This window comes from Protopterus annectens, chromosome 14.part0, assembly GCF_019279795.1.
Source record: "Protopterus annectens isolate FY-2018-M chromosome 14.part0, PAN1.0, whole genome shotgun sequence".
NCBI lineage: Eukaryota > Metazoa > Chordata > Ceratodontiformes > Protopteridae > Protopterus > Protopterus annectens.
This window is the reverse complement of record NC_056748.1, coordinates 1,084,791,502-1,084,812,507: the sequence shown is the minus strand read 5'-3', so window position 1 is coordinate 1,084,812,507 and position 21,006 is coordinate 1,084,791,502.

Below are 21,006 nucleotides of genomic sequence, written 5' to 3'. Positions count from 1 at the left end.
ATGCCCTACTTTGGTAAACCTGCTGATGTCATTCCTTGTGAAATACACTGTTGGGGATGGAGTAGTCCAATAATCTCCATAGTGCGTGCTATAACTGAGTAATGCTGTAGTGTGATAAACTAGTTAGGTAGGAGTTCTATTCCAACACATGCCAGGTGTTTGTGTGTGTTTGACAGTAAGAGCCTGTGTGGAGGTGGCTGTGAATGTCTAACCACTGGACATGTTGAGGAGCAGGTTTTGTAGTTTTCCTATATGGTGGCCATATTATATGTCACAATGTCCACGTAACGGGGTTTACAGATTTCAATCAGCCAAGACACTGGGTTGGCAAGCCATACCCCTACATCTGGCAAAAGGCCTGGTGAACACAGTAAGCAACCCTACTATTACCCAGAATACGGTCTGAACACGTGTCATACACAAACACACTTGCCTAGAATATCCCGCTATGTTGCTAGTACCCTGCACATTGTTGACAGATAGTAGGCATGGTGTGATTGCAGTGGGCCACAGAGGGCATGGCACCCTGTCCAACAGTACAATAGGCACATAATTGTGGACAATGCACCTTCACTATGTTCCCCACTGGACGCCTGCAACATATGTGGTGCCATCAAATGTGATCTACAAAGGAAAAGGACATACAATGCCTTACACACATGCCCTGTATGGACAGATGCCACTGACACCAGGGAATACCTGTATCATGCTATCATTGCAGGTGCAGGGTCAACCTGCTGTCTATTAGCATGTCCTGCCACACCAGGTCAGTATTGTCACAGGCCAGTATTGGCACATCTGATGATAACAGTCAGTGTACACAACATGTGCTAGGCAAACCAGGTACACTTAAACATGTCATTGTACATTATTGTGGGGCATGCACATCCCAGGTATTGTCCATGTCAAGGACTATCAAACACAGACATGGCATGCATTGCAAAGCAATGGCCACACACCATGGTAACCAGGATGACAGGACAGGTCATCCAATACCCATCTGTGTGGGACATTGCAGACACTACACCCCTGAACCACACTGCAGACCATTGTCAGGTGGCCTGATGCCAAGGATTACCTCTCGCCCAGCCTTGTACAGCCATCTTGCACAGCCAACCACTACACACCTATGAAGCAATGCACACATGCATGTCAGTACTGGCACCTTGTGTCTGCATGTGGGGTATGACGTTCCCAACCACAATCACACCCAGTATAACACCCACTGGCATGCTGACTGATGTCAGACACGTTCACATGCCCTAGCCCATAGAACCTCAATATATCCCCTGAGGTGCATATAATACCTGTGCATTACTGCAGTGTGGCAAACTTAGTAGTTAGGAAGTGAATTTGTGAGCCTGCCAAAGTGTGCCAGTGTGTCTGAGTCCCTTAGAGAGTGTGGTTGTGTTGACAATGACATCTGTTCATGTGGACAGCCATGTGTGCTACACCTAATGTATGTCTACTATATCTCTGTTACAGATGTCGCTAACCAGCACACATATATGTTCTTACAGCAAACCAATATTTCACCTATGTGGTATATGGAGTAACTGCATGCACTTGTAATAGTAATGGCTAGTCAGTCAGGGGTTTGAACCCATGTACTGGTAAGTGTGTGACAGATGATGCTTAGGTTTTAGTCTCCCAGCCCTTCTCTGATGTATGTTACCTCTGTCTGTCCCTCCCACACACTCTCTGGTGGATGTGGAGTTGTACACCTGCTCAGCAGCAGCTTGTGTTTTGTAAGTGGTGGTCATGATCAGGTGATGGCCTCTGCACCTATTGCAGTCCTCCTCTAGCTGATTGCATGTGGAACAACTGTGGTGACATTCCCATAGCCAGTTGCATGGAAACACAGTACAATATCTAGGAACATCATGTCGGTGTTTGCCCATGACAGTCGCTGGGAGTTGAACCTGGATCTGGTGTTTGGTAAACAGCATCACAGATGATATCTGGATATTCCTCAAACAACATACACAGTGGAAAATAGCCTAAAGACAGGAAGGTGATGTGCTAGACATGACTACAGCATGTAAGTGTAGCTATGCTTCATTGAGACTACTGCCAATTTAACAGGTTGTGTGTGGTAATGGATAGTCTGCATGTTTTAATAACTGACAAGACAGTGCTCTGTTTGTGAGGAAACCCCCATCTGTAGGGTCATCTGTGGACTGGTCAGTGTGTGGAACCATTTGTTTCTTGTATTACTCACAGAACACACATCTGTGAACTGCAGAAGCATAGTGTGAAGATTGCAGTCAGTACATGATGATAGTGATAAGAGTTACTGCTATCGCATCCCTGATTGGACATATGTCACATGAAACAGTGGTATGACAGTCACTGTCTGAGGTTATCACAGTGACATGCCAATAATGGGCCACTGTTCATAGCTGCCATCACAAGTCATCTAAGCTTTGTACAGATGTCATGCAGTATATATACATGTGTTGTGCTCCCTCTGCAAATGTATGACATCTGTTGTGTTGGGTTGATGGTCATATCTATGCATGCTGTTATATGTAATCCTGAATGCTGTTGACTATTACTAAGTCATATATGTGTTAAAACTGCAACACCATAGGCTGTATGGGATTGGAGATCCCGGCAGAACCACCTGTCCCATTTCAGCTGGCCATGGCACCGGGCAGCAGCATGTCTGGGGCCCAGCCTTGGACCTCCACCTCTGTTGGCTCTGCACCACCTTTTGGTGAATCCGCCACTGAGGATGGGGCTTGTTCCCCCTGGGAGCAGGTCTAGACAGGAACTTGTCAGCCATCGTACAGTCCAGGGCGTGGTGCATAGAGGGCTCAATAAGGGGTTTTGAGGCCAGATATGCCAGCTCGAGGGCAGAGTGTCACATTTAGAGGGTGAGCCTGCCCCTCCTAGACAGTCTCCAGCACAGCCACCTTTGTGGCTGTGAAAGTGCAGTGGTGGCTGGCCATGTGTGGGGACCTCCGTCCCACTGTTTCCATTTGGAGGCTGATGGGCTTGTGACTGCCGACCACCCCTCCCCGTCCAATGTGTATCCCCCCCACATGTGTCCCACCCCTGTATGCTATCTTGTTTGTCATCCTACCCAACCTATCCTCCACAAGCATACCTACTCTCCTTCCCCAACATCCCACTCTCACCTTACAAAAATGGAACAAAAGGCCAATCTGTTCCCAGAACAACATTTGCCCCATACATAGCTGTCCATTTCACACACATGTCCACTGGACACATGTAACCTTTTTAATTTGCATCATAACATACTACTGTTGTCCTCACCCCTCCCTCAGGCACACGATCCTGGTATGCACGTGACTCCTACAGGTTCCAGGTACACGTGATGCAGATGACCTCATTGTACACACAACACTACTGGTCCCTATATGGTTACCCCATTTAACTTTTTAATGAAGATGGTGTCACACACACTGCACCTTGCAAGAGTACTGTTCTCACATCATGATTGTACAGGAACTGTTTTGTTAATGTAAATAAAATGCACAATGTAATGTATTTGGCCAATGTACAAATGCTTGCGTGTATTAATGACACATGTCCGTCGGAGGGAGTCTTGATATTACATAGGACAACACCACTACATAATACAGGAGTTGCAGGTGTTTCCCTTTTCATTCTTTTTTAATGATTTGTTGTCACATGGTATGTTCTTAATATATCTATATATATCTATATCTATGTATGTATATATATCTGGGCATAAACACACACACATACCTCTATGTAATAGAATACATGTCCTATACTGTTGAATGACTGTGCTGGATGCTATGTTTGTGATAACATCCAATGGCTGTATATCTGCCATGGCTTAGTGGTAAAGCACATTGGCTGTGGTGTGCAGTGTCCTGGTTTCAAGCTTTGCAGAGGCTGTTTATTTTGTTGCTGGGCAGAACAAGAGCCATTGGATACAGAGTGATTAAGGCACGTTTAAGCAGTTGTGAGTGGGTGTGCGCAGGTTTGCGTGATGGTAAGCAGTGGTTTCTTTTGGTTACAGTTCCTTACACTCAGTCACCTCCTTCATTGCTTAACCTGTGTAGGCAGTGCTTACCACTGCGCAAACAGGCTGAAACCTGCTCACTGCTGCTTAAAAGTGCTTACTCCCACTTACCCCGCGCTAATTTCTTTAAAAAAAAGTAAAAAGGGGTGATAGGAAAGTGGTGAAAAAGGGGCACAAAGAGGGAAAGACAGTAGGCAAGGTAGCTAGGGATGTGCAGGAAGGGTGTAGGGAAGGTCCATAGCTTTCCATTTCTTCTACAGCAATGGCTGTGCTTATGCAATAAATTTGTCGGTACATTTGGACACTCACAACCCTGAGAGAGGGGTGAGGACAACAATAGTATGTTATGATGCCAGTTAGAAACATTTACATGTGTCCAGTTGACACGTGTGTGAAATGGACAGCTATGTATGGGGCGTGCTTTTTTTGCAAGAACAGATTGCCCTTTTTTCTTTTATTTTAGGTGAGAGTGGGAAGTTGGGGAAGGAGAGTAGGTATAATCAGGGAGGATAGGTTGGGTATGATGACAGACAAGACAAACAAGACACATACAGGGGCGGTATATGACATATATGGGGGGGACACCTTGGATGGGGAGGGGTGTTTGGAAGTCGCAAGCCCATGAGCTCACAAATGGATACAGTGGGAATGAGGTCCTCACCCATGGGCAGTCACAACTGCACCTTCACAGCCCAGAAGGTGGCTGTGCTGGGGGCTGTGTAGGAGGGGCAGGCTCACCCTCTAGTTGCCCTGCTCGGCCCTCAAGCTGGCATAGGCGATCTCGAATCTCCTTGTTGAGCTCCCTACACACCACTGCCCGGACCGTACCATGGGTGACAGGTTCCTGTCTGTTCCTGCTCCCAGGAGGGGACGAGCCCCATCCCCTGTGGCAGTTCCACCCGAAGGTGGTGCAGAGCCAACGGACAAGGAGTTCCCAGGCTGGGCCCCAGATGTGCTGGTGCCCAGTCCCATGGCCAGCTGAGGTGGGACAGGTGGGTCCGCTGGGACCGGCTTTCCCATACGAGCTATGTTGTTGCATGTTTAAGGCAGATATGGGTTAGTAATAGTCAACAGCATTCACGATTACTTATAACAGCATGCATAGGTATTCCCATTACCCAGGGCACCAGACATAACATAATTGCACAGCAGGCAGAACACATGCATATGTGGGTAAACAGTGGCCATTACAACAATATATAGGTTTCATTGATGGCAACAGGACACCAATATGGGAGTATTTTAACATAGCACATGCATCAAAACTGATGTGAATATTTATAAACCAATAGGACATATGTCCCAACAAAGGTTAGGAGTGTAGACATACCAAATGAGTTGTGTAAATTGGTTATTTTTGCCCATATGGTAGGGGTGAGAGAGAGAGAGTTCAATTAATAACTAATAAATCCTTGTAGTTTTCACAACATTCATAGTCACTGCAGTGTCTGTCCCTTACATGTATTATTACACTACCCAATGGCATTATATTGTACAATGGTATGTTTGTAGATTAGTATGCACGGGACCTGTGTCTTACGTATAGGCTTGACAAGATACAGGTGTTAATGCAACATGTTTTGAGACTGCTGACTGCTGTCATACACTTTGGGTGAGATGCTGGGATGACATGTATGTTTGCATGTACATTCTCTGACTATGTACAAGTCTGACTATCAGTTACATGTCATTTACAGCTGCCTACATTTTTTGGATTATCACACATTTGTCAGGGAACAGGGCAAAAGGCAGGTGATGTGGGTCATTTATCAGGAAATACTGGGCAGATTGGAACAGTTGAGGGGTATGAATATGCATACCACTTTCTGTTTGAGCATTCTAGCATAATCTGTACAGTTGTTAAGTGTATATATGCATACGGCTTTCTCACTGAACATTCTAACAAACTGTCTGCAGTTGTGTGGAATGATTATGCATGCAACTCACTGGCACTCCTGGGATCCAAAGCCCTGCTGTGTGTGACAAAAGCATTACAGTTAAGATCACTGTACACTATGCTATCAGGCAATTGTTGTGAGGCTTTGCAATGTATTTCATCTAATATGACTAACCTGTTTGCTCTTCCGACATTGTTATACAGCACTTCATACACATTTTATCTGCATACCACAGTGTGGGTCACACTGCTTACTACAACAGTACTATTTAATAACTGCAATGGTACAACAACATATGACCGAAGAGTAAACAGAAGCAATGCAGGGGTTATACCTTTATTTGCAGCATATTACACAATGTATACTGGTACAACACTTTCTGAGGCTCTTACATTCATTTGTTATGATAGTACATGCAGGCTATTTACTAACCTGCCTCGCGAAGCATCTTTTGCAGCCTAGCATCATAGGCTTGCTGGTTCGCAGCACACTCATCTGCAGTTGTCATAGAAGTACAGTGATATTTAGCCATACCTATCCATAGTATACACAAGCTAGGCAATTATTAACTACATAGTGGAAGGAGTACTTACTCAATTCTGGGGCATTCTGCATCTGCCTTGCTTCCTGGATCCACTGTTTCAGGAAATCCCCCCTCCACCACTTCAGGTCTGCATGATAGTGCCTGACCTGCTCACCAGTCAGTGGGATACCTGTGGCGCTAGTGAGGTCACAGGCGAGACTGTCCCAGGCCTCCATTTTGTACTGCGAGCCCTGGTACTGGCCCTGCAGTAGTCTCCTGTCATGGTGCTTTACCAGGAGCCATACCATGAATTTGGACTCCTGGATGCCCCAGTGCTGCACTCTAAAGTGAGTGCCTTCTCCCACTCCAGCCATTCTGCATGCAGGGGGATGCTACAACCAGTTATGAGCCGTATTCCCGCCTCTTCGGTTTATGTAGGGCCAGATTCCTGCAGTTTTCCATAGTTGGCCGGTTTAGAAAAGGCTAAGCTATGGGCACACCTGCTTACTTCAGGTTGGCACTGCTTAAAGAGGTGTACCTGTGGGCATATTGTATTGGCTTCTCTACACATTGCTTACAATTACTTAGTTGGGCTGTGCTGCGATTAGCATTGCTTATTGGTTATCTATTATATTTGCCTTTTGTCAATGACGTCTTACTCATTACAGGTTATATATGTGTCTGGTATCCATCATTCATGTGTCTTGGGGACTTTATATCTTTATTACAGTGACACCCCAACTCTATGTTTACTGCAGTACTCCAATTCACATATTTATGGTCTGTGGCAGGTTATAGCACATTACACTGCACATAGATTCAGTTCACATATTTGATTTGATTTCCCTGTTGTGAGGATTAGTTTGCTGATACCTCCTTTATATGTATTGCTATCATGGCGTAGTGGTTTACTACTATGACTGTTATGTACAGGGTCCGGAGTTCTAATCTTGCAGAGGCTGGTTATTTTGTTGCTGGCCAGAACACAAGCTGTTGGGTACAGAGAGCTTTAAAGCAGTTCTGAGTGGGTGTGCACGTGTTTGTGCAGAGCTAAGCAATGCTAACCTCCGGATACAGTTTCTTACACTCAGTTAGCCTCTACATTGGTTGAACAGTGTGATACTCACATACCGGTGCCCAAACAGGCTTACACCCATTTGCTCCTGCACTTGCAAATGCACTGCATTTGGTGTTTGCATCTGACACTCACACCCCTGGTTGGGGGTGAGGACTACGATAATACCTTCTGATGCCTATTCCATTGGCTTACATGCCTACAGTGGGGTGTTGCGACCATGTGTTCATAGGTGTTGTGTAGTGGGTTATGCAACGACACATATGGTCATACTGTACTCAACCATTTAAACTGAACTGTGCTGCAGTGGGACCCATATCGGGAATGGCTGCCCATTAGGCATAAGCATGCCGGTCGACTGTATGGAATCCACAGCCTGGCCAGAGTTTGCTTCATATTATTGGTGTGTTCCTCTTACAATCTGCACCTGTCTGGCAAATACCTGGGAACTGACACCATTAAATACAGACAAGTAATTGGGTTTAGGACCTCACATCCTTCAGCCGAGGCATGCTAATGCATACCTATTATTGTATCAGCTTTCTAAGGTTGTAAGTGGAATATGTGCCTTCCATCCCTATCAGACCTCTCAAATAAATGGGGACAAATTTCAACTGAATTAGGGACAAGTCAAGAAACAATCAGGGACACTTTTAAAATATTAGTTCTGTTAACCTGAAACATTGACAGACTCAGAGCATGTAAATTAATACACATTTTCTGAAGTAAAAGGAGTTTATAACACTTAATTATTGTCATATTCATTAAGTGTAATTCACCACCTTTCCTACAAAAGTCACTAGTTTTAGGAGGGATTAAGAGAGACAGAGTTAAAATTTGAGTCAAAATCAGGGACGTCTCTGAAAATCACGGACAGTTGAGAGGTATGGTCCCTATTTGTTCCCCCAATGGTTTATGTCCTGTCCAATGGATTTGCTCTTAGGGGTTGAGAGGTATGGGCATAAGCTCTGCCCATTTTGGAATATTACTTACATCCCAGGGGTGGTCCTAATACAACTGCGCCAGCCAACAACTGCATGCCTATGCCCATAATTGCATACCCATAGTTTCCCCACCTGCCCCTCCTCTACGGCACTCATCCTTACTGTGGGTGCAGGTGGAGTCTAACCACACTACTACACACTGCCTACTCTCCGCATGTCAGGACCCATGTCGTACGTTGTGTCGACCCATGGGTTATCAGGCTTGCACAACCTACTGGTCCATGTACGTCTACAGCATGGTTTGATGACTCATGACAGGAAATGACTCCAATGATCAGTAATTCTTGGGGTGTCCCACAAGGGACACTGATGTCTTTGTTTCAAGATTAGACCTGGCAGGTCTCTCCCACTGGTAGTATCCTGTCTGTGGTCTGGGAAGCAGTGGTGTGTTTACTTTTATTGTGTGTCTGTATGTTTCACTGGTCTAGCTGGGGTGGGGGGGTGGGTTGATGCTACATGTTACACGTTTGTTGATTGGACCCCTCACCCCCGTATGCACGGCCTGTGAACATATGTAATTCATGACTGCTGTATCATATCCTAGCTATATACATTATATTTGCACACACACACACACACACACACACACACACACACACACACACACACACACACACACACACACACACACACACACACACACACACATATGTATACATATATATATATATATATATATATATATATATATATATATATATATATATATATACATTACTATATACAGATATATCTGTATATGTATGCATACATGTATATATTTATATATTGCTGTCTGTATATATCTAACGACATATGGGTGTATGGGTGTCTGCATATGTATATATCTATATGTGGGTATGTATATGTATTCTGTCTCTGTATGTATATATTTGTACTACGGACAGGGAGAGGTATATCTTCATGTAGCTATGGGTAGATATACACAAACAAACCTCTACATATATACATCTACATCTGGTTATCCCATTCCTTGCCATGTAGATTACACTTTGCTGCAGTGGGACTAGTAGCGGGTGTGGCTGCTCATTGGGCGATGCCTCTGCCCAATGAACACTTTTGCTTACATCCCGGGGCTGTCCATATAGACCCACATCAGCCAACACCTGCACACCTAGACACATAACTAGCTACCCATACTTCCCCGACCCGCACCTTCTCTACAGCACCCATCCTTACTCTGGGTACTGGTCGGGTCTGAACACACCACTACACACTGCCCACTCTCCACTTCACGAGACCCATGTCATACGTTGTCTCGACCCATGGGTCATCAGGCTTTCCCACCCTTGTATTTCGGGTATGTACACACCCCAGCCAAAATGTTTGGTGTATCACCTTCTTTTGGTTATATGTCAATTTTTGGGGGGTCCCACAAGGGACGCTTCTGTCTGTGTTCCAAGATTAGATTTCATGAGTGCACTGTGTACCCCCCCGGTTGTATCCTGCCTGTGGTCTGGGGAGCAGTGTTACATGTTTCTTGCTTGGGCCCCTCACTTCCATTGGCATAGCCTGTGAACATATATCATTCTTGTGTGCTGTTTCCTATCATAATGTATATCTGTGTATATCTACACGCACACACACACACACACACACACACACACACACACACACATATACATATATATATATATATATATATATATATATATATATATATATATATATATATATATATATATATATATATATATATATATATATATATATATATATATATATATATATATATATATATCTGTAAGGCTAGGGTTGCCACCTTTTCAGATGGACAAATTGGGCCAGTTGTAGTACAAACATCAGATTTTGCAGGCCAAAACATACCCACTGCCAGTACAAGGTACAGAACATCACTTTTGTGCCTAAATAAAAGCTTATTCTTGTAGCATTTTAGTTGCTTATTCTGTTTCCTTATAACATTTAGGTGTTTCAGATACAGAATAACTGTATTATGCAACTATTATATAAAATATAGGAAATAGTTTTGCCCTAATATTTCAGGACAGTTGCCATTCTTACGATATTTTTTTCAGGATACAACTGCCCAAAGAGGGACTGTCCCTCGCAAAGTGGAGACAGGTGGTAACCCTATGTAAGGCAATGCATACCCCCACGCAGATGCACTTAAACACACTTACTGGTGCTTATTTATGCTTAAACCTGCTTACTAGTGCTTTATTCATTATGTCACTGACACTTCGCTCCAGTTCACTTTTAATTGTTATTATGCAGGTTATACAGCAAACAGATGGCGAAATATGTTCATGTACAGATTACCAATGGAAAATGGTATGTGCTGCAGTGGGATTCGGAACGGGAATGTCTGTTCATTAGGCAGATGCTCTAACCACTACACTATAGCTGTGCTGCTTCATTTGCATATATACCCATATACCCATGACTCCTGGTTCCCCAAACACCCACCCCAACACTACACTAACACAGCAGTCATCCATTCTCCAGCTGGATACATGGTGTATCCACACCACTACACATTGGCCACTCCCTACTCCTGTAGACCCATCCCATGGGTTGACTCACTCCACATATCCTCAGATCTCCCAAACGTTTAGTCCACAAACACTGGTGAAATGTGTGACCGATAGGACACTATTCACAATTTTTGGGTTGCCCCACCTGGGACACACATTTCTTTATTTCAAGATTAGACTGTATAGTTCATTACATCATTACTCCCATTAACCTGACACTACAATAAATTAATAGGTATGACTATGTGGTAACGCACATGTTACACATGAGAACTAATAAAGTACGAGTTTGGCAAAATTATTTTACAATTAGGACCGGTTTAGTGACTGGCGTTGCCATAGCAGGCAGATCACAGGAATGATTCCATGTGTGAGAAAGTCCTCACATTTGATTTTTTGGGAACAGCACTGACTTCGGACATTGTACACACTTCTGCATTTTAGCAGTTTCATCCCTTTCCTCTTATGCATATACTATTATTTTATCTACTGTCGAGGTTTGTAGGGGCACTTTCATGTTATTTATGTCTGCAAAAGGAATGAATGTGTTACAGGGAATGTACTTCTACATATGGATGTATGCATGTGTGTATGCATATATACTTATAACGAACTCACTGACCTCCACGAGGCGGGCCAATTAGAACCAGGCCATCCAACCCTGACACGCCTGGATCCATAATTTCATACCCATAGTTCCTCCACCCCACCCGAGTTCAACATACATGCAAACCATCCATTTTCCAGTTGCTATCACAGCCATGACACACCTCCACACATTGTCCTCTCCCCAGCATTAGGGGCCCTACACATATGTTGTCCCAACCCATGTATTATCAGGCTCTCCCACCATTTAGTCCTTGAACATACCTGACCTTGCTTGTGTAATGGTCGGAGGTCCAACCATCCTATCAATTTTTGGGTAGTCCCACCAGGGACTACCGTGTGATTGTTTATAAAGTAGACTTAGTAGATCGGCAATGTTACTCCCACTGGTAGTATCCTGCCTGTGGTGTGAGTAGCAGTGCTTTGCTCACCCCTGCCCAGCTGGGTATGACATATACTGACATCACTAAATAATACTGGAGTTGCTGTTGATTCCCTTCTCATTCTTTTTGTATGCTTTATTGTTACGACGTTCATTCTTCATAGATATATACATCTATATATATATATATATATATATATATATATATATATATATATATATATATATATATATATACACATATTATATATCTGTACATACACATGCACATACATCTACATAATTATATACATTTCCTATACTGGGCTCTGCTTATACCCGCACAAGCGAACTCAGACTTGCTTACTGGTACTTATATATATTTATTACTGCTTATTTGTGCTTTCACCTGCTTACTAGTGCCTTATTCATTATGACACTACCACTTTGATTGTATGACATTAGTTAAACATTTCATGCGGTACTCCAGTTCACATTTACATGTTATTATGTAGGTTATACAGCAAAACAACATTCCACATGGAAAATGATATGTGCTATAGTTGGCCTCAAACCGTGCATGCCTGCTCCTTAGGCGGATGCTCTAACCATTACACTATTGATGTTAACGTTAATTCCGCATGTTTTTCTCTATTTGGTTGATTTTGGTGTGTAAGCTATGCTAAGCAGGGGGCAGCGATGTGCAAACACGCTGCACTATACTTACACTTTCGATATTGAAGCAATACAAATGTAAAATAGGGACATGGGGAATCTAATTGTGAAAGTTCAGGGACGGGGCTCAACATTCCGCTACGTGCTTGTGTGTTTACTACTTTGATTTTATTTCAGTGTTTGTGGACACTCTTGTATGCTTAGCATACATTTCAGTATCCATGGACACTGAATTAATTACTTACTATTAGAGGCGGGCTCTAAAAGTAAGCATAGTAGGTTGTGCAAGTGTGGGGGCATGTTTCCGCCTCCGCAGAGCATTTGAACATGCCCCCTGCACACGCACACGTTTCCTGTGCACGTCGAGGGTGTGGCAGCATGCCCTCATAAATATTCATATGGTGCTGCTGCATCATCTGTAATGGGGATGCTCGGCGCAAGGCTAAAACTGTCCTTGCGCTGAGCTTCATGAATCCCGGGGCATAGGTATACAGGACATACCTTCTCTGTAGTATTCCCTCATTTAAAATTCCTGTAGATGAATTGGGACCTGCTATCTGGAACAATGTGCCTATTTTTATACATTCATTTATTTATTTATTTATGTTTACTTAAATGTGTTAACCAGGTAGTTGGGTTGGTCCAATAAACCTTTTAAAGCCATGATTCAAGTCATAAGTGTAATGCAGTTACAAAAACAACAATGTAGAAACAATTATGCAGAAATTAAGCATATATACATGGGCAAAAACTTAAAATATTGGCGGTGATCCAGACAGTAAACACTATTATTAACTTACCTACTGATATTAAAAATCTAGAAAGCATTAAAAGCTTCAAAGCTACAGTGAAAGAGTATCTCTTTAGAGAATCTACCTAAAATTGATACCATGACAGTGGTTAGGCAGCATACCATCTCATATCATATATAACAAAACAAATTTAAGAAACGTTTCTATGCCTTTAAATGTGGCGTGTTACACATGTACATTTTATATATATATATATATATATATATATGTATATGTTAATGATTTTTTACGCAAGATTGCAATTCATTTTGCGTATTTCTTTGCTTTTATTTTTTCTTTGTACTTCTCTCACTATGACTATAATAGCTTTTTCTGAATTCCAGCTTGTGCCTATAGCTAGCCTTCTTTCTATACCAATTCTGACAGCATACCTCTCAACTTCTTTGTTCAAAAATTCTGGACAAATCCAAAAACTATGGGGAGACAAAGGCTCAAAATCAGGACAATTTTTAAATATTACTCTAATTCACTTAAAAAGTTTAATAGAACATCAGGCTTTGCGAAAACATACATTTTCCTAGCAAAATGAAGTTTAAAACTGTCTGATATTACTGAGTAATTCATCAAAAAATCAAACATTTTATGTGGGATAGGGCACAAATATAAGGCATAATCAGGGACTTTCTGCAAAATAAAAGGCAGTTGGGAGGTGTACCTGGGTTACCTTGGTATCAAGAAGGTCATTATTAGAACAGAATACATAGTAGGGTAAGTTGTACTAAAGCTTAATAAATAAAAACAAGAGCTTTGGAGAGGTGGTGAATATTGATGGGATTTGTTTTTCAAAGAAGGAAATAACCATCCCCCAGATTCACTATGCCCTGCATGGCGTGCAGGATCAGTGCAGGAGCTCTAGCAGGCAATATGTCTGCCATGCGATCCAGAAACAGCCTGCAGGGGCATGCACGAGAACTCCTGCACTAATCCTGCATGGACTAAGCCCTTGTATGCAAATCACCCCAGTTGCAGGAGAAATCCATGCAAATGAGGCGATTTTGCGATCAAGGAAGCTTGCAACCGTCCATGCAGGACTAGTGCAATCTGCAGAAATGTACTTGGTTAGTAACCGAGTACATTTCTGCAAAATCCAAAATGGAGCTGTGACAGCTCCAAATAAAGGCTGCATATCAGTGAGGAAGCAAGCCAATGGCCAAGTATAAGGCCAGTGGTATTGCAAACAAAACAAAAAATAAAAAAAAATCAACTTTTAATTTTTTTTTAGCCCATCTCGACTGTTTAAGTGTAGGACAGCGGCACGCAAACGGTATCAGGAAGAAAATAACAAAATAAACCTAAATTAAGCATTCTAACTAAAATCAGTATTCTGCCATGCAAGTCAATGGCAGGCAGAAGACAACATGGCCAGTGAGTAGTGGTTGCTAAGGGTGGAGGCTCAGTGTGAAACATGTAACTATGTATCCGCAGGCAATCCTATGTAAATGAGGGGAATGATAGTGAATCCCAGTTTTCCCCAGCATGTGAGTCAGGGCCCAACAGTGTAAGAGCAGGAATAGCTTGGTGCAAGTCTAGGAGTTAGGTGACATCATGGGAGTGTGTGTCAGGCATACTATAAGTGGATTGGAGCCCTGTGGCTTGGGATTGCTCCTAGCTTAGCCCAGCTAAGCTAGGGTGTGTGCCTAAACCTGCTTAGCACTCTGTTCAAAGCCTATGTGGGTGTGCGTGCCGCACACCGGGTTTTACAGGAAGAAAAAACAGGTTAAACCAGGAATTAGCAGCAGTGTGCACATTTGAGCACTCCATGTGGTGAGCACACAGGCTTAAACAGGAAGGCAATGGGAAGGGAAAACATCAGTAGGTAGGTAATCGAGGAGAACTAGCTTAGCTGGCAGGTGAAATGTATCAGAATTGGCCAATTACACAGGCAGCAGACCAGCCCAGCACAGACCACCACTATAAACTAAGCAAACACCTTCTCTCTGATTTTTCCCACACTCTACACCACCAGTGTAAACAAGTGGGGAGCTTTTAATACTTACAGCAGAAAAGGATAGGGGCTGCAATAGCTATCATACAACTTGTGGAAGAGACTGAGGGTGGTGAGGATGTGAATGCTGTCGACCAACCCACACTGAGGAGACGGAGAAGAGTGTACAGACCCAGGGTAACTTACCAGGGGCTACATGAGCTGGAGATAGTGGAACACTATAGGGTGGACAGGGACCTCCTACAGCAAATTGTTGAGCTGTGCCGGCCACTCCTCACACACAGAACTAACAGAGGGGAACCCATTCCAGTGGATACCAAGGTATGTGTAGACCTAAGAATACTAGCTAAAGGTACCTTCCAAAGGCCAACTGGGGATATGATGAAGATTTCACAAGCATCAGCATCCAGGGTACTCCACCAGTTCCTGGATGCCATGTTAGCACAGGTCGGTGAGCGCATATATTTCCCCAACACCCGTGAGGCATTGGCCAGCAATATGCAACTGTTCCACCAAATAGCAGAATACCCTGAGGTAGTGGGTGCCATAGACTCTGTGCACATATGCATCAAAGCACTACCCGGTGAGCTGGGTAGGGTCTACATCAACCACAATGCCTTCCCCTCCATTAACTGCCAGGTCATGTGCGATGCCTAGGGCATAATAATGAATGTGTGTGCTGGCAGCCCTGGAAGCTATCACAATTCCCACATCTGGTATCTGACACAGCTGTACCAGAGATTTGCCAATGGGGACATCCCTCACGGTCACCTAGTGGAGGATGCTGGATAGGCACTGGAGCCGTGGCTGATGACACCCATCAGAAATGCACACACACTTGAACAAGAACTCCATAATGAGGCACACACACAAACCAGAATTATTGTAGAGCGTGTGTTTGGGCTGCTCAAGTCACGGTTCCAGTGTCTGGGCACATCCGATGGAGACTTGCAGTACTCACCAGCTACATGTACCCAAATTGTTCTTGTATGTGCCATGCTACACAATATGATCCTGCGGAAACAGCTGCAGCAGGAACAGCATGGCACAGGGCCACACAGCCCCCCCACCATTGCCAAGGCCTGCACAGACACAGAGTGACTCTGAGGAACAACCTGAGCCTGCCCCAGTAGGCAGAAGGAGGCATGCCTAGTATGCCCTGGCCTTGGCAAAGAAGCAATGCATAGCACATACACTGACACAGGAGGGACCCAGGGAATAACACCTCTCTCCGACTCTCGCATAATGTAAAAGGGATGCCAAACATTACACTACCTGTGCCTAACCATGTGTAAGGAGTGTACTATGTGCATCCGACATAGGCAGCCCTGCAGCACCACCCTCAGTACTGGGAAATCCACAAGGTAAGTGACTCACACATGCCAGTCGGGGGGGGGGTCACATACCCAACAGCAGTCACAGCCAACAGGACAGGTGTAGACAAACACAAACAAAGGCTGTGCTATGGCCACTGAATGAGGCCTATGGGTAACTTCCCCCCAGGCCTACACAGACAGACTACAGCAGGTCAAGCAGCGGGATATCAGTTCTGAAGGGTAGGAAGTCAGAAACTAATATGTAGGTAATTAAAAGCTAAGATCTGTAGTACACTGGTATGCCTCTAGCCAGCATGCTAGGTGAAATGGAGTACCGACATACCAGTACAGTCCTAGCAAATGTGTACAAGTGTAAGGTGTGCCCCCCCATCTGATGCAGAAATGTAGTCACAGCCAGGTGTGCCCCCACAATCCTGTGTAGAAATGTAGAAACAGGTGTGCCCCCCATCCTATGTAGAAATATAGTAACAGTCAGGTGTGGCCCCCTAATCCTGTGTAGAAATGTAGAAACAGTCAGGTGTCCCCCCCCGCTATGCAGAAATGTAGCAACAGTCAATGTGAAATGATCGATGGGTACCTTGCAGAGACAGCATGCTACCTGTCGGTGTACAACACAAAGGTCAGCACTGCAGTACAAACTACCTGGACTCGATCCACACATGTAATACAGACAGCCATACTGGGCATGCTCACACAAACACATGAAGGCCATGTCTGCAAACACCAGTGGACCAGACATATATGGCAGTTGCAGTTGTTAGTGCAGACACTCATCAGTGTGCACCACTCATGCATTGCACACACAGTGGATAGGAATACAGACATATATGTAAGGACAACACACTATAATAAGCCAAAGGTAGATGGACAAAGATGTGTGGAGGAGGGTGACTGTGACAAGGAGCCATCCAGGCCTGTCCCACCCAGCACACAGCCAAAGGGCCCAAAATACATGAGGTGCAGATGTCAATCACTGCAGATACTAGCCAGCAGTATCTGTCAACATGACAGACTATGTGGTGCACATGCCAGCTGTGCAACATGACTGTACAAGAAAGTAGTCATCTAGCAGCTGTATACACGTACCTGTGAAATATGACCCTGTGTGTGCCCGCATGTGGTGTGTCAACCCATAGATGAATGGGTTATGGCCCATGCACACACACACCCCTCCCCATAGCTCTACTATGACAAGCCTGCTGAGATCATCCAATGTGAAATACACCTTTGGGAGAATTGTAGCCCAATAATCTCCATGGTGTGTCCCATAAATGTGTACTGCTGAAGTGTGATAAACTAGTTAGATAGGAGTTCTAATCCCAGACTTGCAAACTGTTTGTGTGCATGTCTGTGTAGAGAGCAATGCTTTTTCACAATACCAACAATTCAAATGCTCAACTTTGGCAAGGCTGCTGATGTCATCCACCTAGAAGTACACCTCTGTGAAGAATGTAGCCCAATAATCTCTGTAGTGCGTTCTGTAGCTGTGTAATGCTATAGTGTGATAAAGTAGTTAGGTAGGTGTTCTAATCCCAGATATAGCAACTGTGTGTGTGTGTGTGTGTGTGTGTGTCTGTCTGTCTGTGTAGAGAGCAATGCTTTTTAGGGTACTCACACTCCCTGCAATTCATATACTTAACATTGGCAAGACTGCTGATGTCATCCACCTAGAAATACACGTCTGGGAAGGTTGTAGCCCAGTAATCTCCATAGTGCGTCTTGTAACTGCGTACTGCTGTAGTATGATAAAGTAGTTAGGTAGGTGTTTTACTCCCAGACATGCCAAGTGTGTGTCTGTGTGTGTGTGTGTGTGTGTGTGTGTGTGTGTGTGTGTGTGTGTGTCTGTCTGTGTAGAGAGCAATGCTTTTTAGGGTACTCACACTCCCTAAAATTCATATGCTCAACTTTGGCAAGGCTGCTGATGTCACCCACCTAGAAATACACCTCTGGGAAGGGTGCATCTCAATAATCTCTGTAGCGTGTGCCATAACTGTGTACTACTGTACTGTGATTTAGAACTGTGGTAGGGTTCCATCCCCACCCATGGCAGTTCTAGATGTTTTGTGTGTGTTTCAATGTCTGTGTATGGCACAATGCATTATAGGCTAGTCACACTCACTACAATTCGAATGTCCAACTTTGGCAATCCTGCTGATGTCATTCATTGTGAAATACACCTTTGGGGAAGGAGTTTTCCAGTAATCCCTGTTATGCATCCTTTAACAGCTCCATCCTGTAGTGTGATATAACCTCTGTTAGGGGTTCAATACCCACACATGTTGGTTGTGGATGTTTTGTGTGTGTGTCACTGTCTGTGTAAGGAGCAATGCATTGCAGGCTAGTCACCCTCACTACAGTTCGAATGTCCTAATTTGGCAATCCTGCTGATGTCATTCATTGTGAAATACACCTTTGGGGAAGAATTTTTCCAGTAATTCCTGTGGTGTGTCTTATAACCGCTCCATTCTGTATTATGATATAGAGCTCTGTTAGGGGTTCTATACCCCCACATGTTGGTTGTGGATGTTTTGTGTGTGTCACTGTCTGTGTAGGGAGCAATGCATTTTAGGCTAGTCACACTCACTACAATTAGAATGTCCTACTTTGGAAATCCTGCTGATGTCATCCAATGTGATATACACCTTTGGGGAATGAGTACTCCAGTAATCTCCATGATGCATACTATAACTGCATAGTGCTGTAGTGTAATAAGCTAGTTAGGTAGGGGTTCTACTCCCAGACATGATGGCTGTGCGTGCGTGTGTTTGTAACTCGTATCCAGTGTGGAGGTGGCTGTGAGTGTGTGACACCTGTGGATCGGCTTTTGCATAATTCCTATATGGTGGCCCTACTATATATCGCAATGTCCACCATACAGGGATAAGAGATGTGAAATATCTGGGAGGCTGTTGTGTAAAGCTATACCCATACATGTCGCATCAAGGCCAGGCAATCAAGTTAGCAACCCCAGTATTAACCAGAGCACACTCTAACCTATGTCTCATACACACACACATGCCTAGGCAACAGCCAATATGTGGGTAGTACACTGCATATTGGCCACTGATAGTAACTATGGAGTGATAGCAGTGGGCTACAGAGGGCATGGCATCCTGTCCATCTGTCCAATATGCACGTACATGCAGACAGTGCACCCTCCCCATGTTCCCCAATGGACACCTGCAACACCTGTGGTGCCATCACATGTGACCCACAAAGGACATACCATGCCTGACAACATGCCCTGTATGGACAGATGCCACTGACACCAGGGAATGCCGTTAGCATGCTATCAATGTAGGTGCAGGGTAAACCTGTTGCCCATTACCAGTTCTCACCACAGGTGGGCAAGACTGGTGCATCGGATGATAATCTGTGTTCACAACATGGGCCAGACACCCCAGGTACAGTTCCACATGTCACTGTACATGCATGTTGGAGGTGTGCACATCCCAGACACCATCCATGTCATGGACTAAGGAACACATACATGGCAAGCAATGCACAGCACTGGCCACACACAATAGTCACCCAGGTGACTGGATGGGGGATACAATACCCACCTGTGTGGGCAAATGCAGAAACCATAGCACAGAGCCAAAATGCATACCATTGTCATGTAGCCTGATGCCAAGGTATACCCATCACCTAGCCTTGTATAGCTGTCTGGCACAGTCGACCACCACACACCCATGCAGACATGCACCAATGCATGTCAGTACTGGCACTGTGTGTGTGTGTGTGTGTGTGTGTGTGTGTGTGTGTGTGTGTGTGTGTGGTGTATAGTGCGTATGTTCACATCCACACTCACTACAACCCCCATTGGCATACTGAAGCATGCTGTCTGATGTCAGACACCTCCCCATACCCTTTGCCTATACAACCTCCGTATGACCTTTGTGGTGCATGTGATATCTGCACAGTGATGTGTTGTGACAATCCCACTACTGAGTTTTAATCCTGGCCTGCCAAGTATGTCAATGTGTGTGCGTCTCTGTGAGAGTGTGGCTGTGTTGATGGTGGCACCTGTTCATGCGGACAGCCACGTTTACGTCACCTACCGTATAGCTACCGTATCCCTGTTGCAGATGTCACTCAGCATCACATATATGTTCTGAGGGCTCCACAACAGGTAATCCATGTGGTGCATCCAATAACTGCATAGAACTGTGATAGCACTACATAGTTGTCAAGGGTTTGATACCCTGTGCTGGTAAGTGTGTGACACAAACATGCTTAGGTTTTACTCTCCCA